A 1,035-nucleotide genomic window follows, 5' to 3' on the forward strand; every position below is an offset into this window, starting at 1 on the left:
AATCATTAAAGCCCTATGTGTAGAATTTCTTGGATTTTCAGCATGCCATGTGTCATCCCCAAGGTTTATTTTTGATACTTATTCTACAAGGCTAAGTACAAATCCTGTATCTTCTTATATTGGAACTATTAGAGGGTGTTCTCTCGGATTGACTGTACAACTGCAAAATGGAGCTACTTTCTAACATGTTAGTCAAGCTGTCTTTTAAAGGGGCCTGTATATGTCAAAGTGCTTTACTGATTAACACCTAGGCCTTACCATAGAATTTTATTTAATGTTGCAATTCTTAAAATTGAAGCTGCTTACAACTTTAACTTTTTGGGCTGAAACTTTCAAAGGTGGGGGTCTGCCTCTGTCTAAACTTTTTTGAAGTTTCATCTAAACTAGATGCAGCCATTTCAACAAATGAAATTAAAGGAAAATACATTGTTTTGCCCATATCTTTTCTAATTCTTACAACTGCATCATTGAAGTTCTCATGCACCCATGCTTTGAAGCAGAGACTTGAACCTTTATGGCTGGAGGAGGTTACCCTGGTGTCAGGGATGTCTCTTGCTGTCCCTATGAAAATCCTCCCAACTTTGGCTAAGTTATAACTTTGGGGGGGAGAGTAGCAATTTGCACATGCTAAGTAATAAGTTTGTTAGAGGCTGGCAGCTAAATTCTCCAAAGATTCTGTGTGCACTGCGTGTGTTTCATCCCCACAGAGCTCCTCTGGGCAGACCAGATAGCCACGTGTCATCCCCACAGAGTGATTGAGCAGTCTCCATCCCAGGGATGCCAGGGATGAGCAGGGCTCTCTGCTTTAGCTTCTACTGGCTGTTAAGGGCTGCTGTGGTAATGAGCATGGAGATGGTCTCGTCTGTGCTTTCGGTGGTGCTCCTTGTGGTACCCAGGTTGCATTGAGAAAGAAGTAGCCTGACTGGAAGAGGGAGGTTGGGATAGAACCAAGTGGGGTGGAAGACTCAGACTAAAGGGGATAAGGGTGGAATGAGACATGAGCAGAAAGGTCTGTAACCACAAGAGTGTAATCTC

The sequence above is a fragment of the Emys orbicularis genome, chromosome 1 (assembly GCF_028017835.1).
Source record: "Emys orbicularis isolate rEmyOrb1 chromosome 1, rEmyOrb1.hap1, whole genome shotgun sequence".
NCBI classification, from domain to species: domain Eukaryota; kingdom Metazoa; phylum Chordata; order Testudines; family Emydidae; genus Emys; species Emys orbicularis.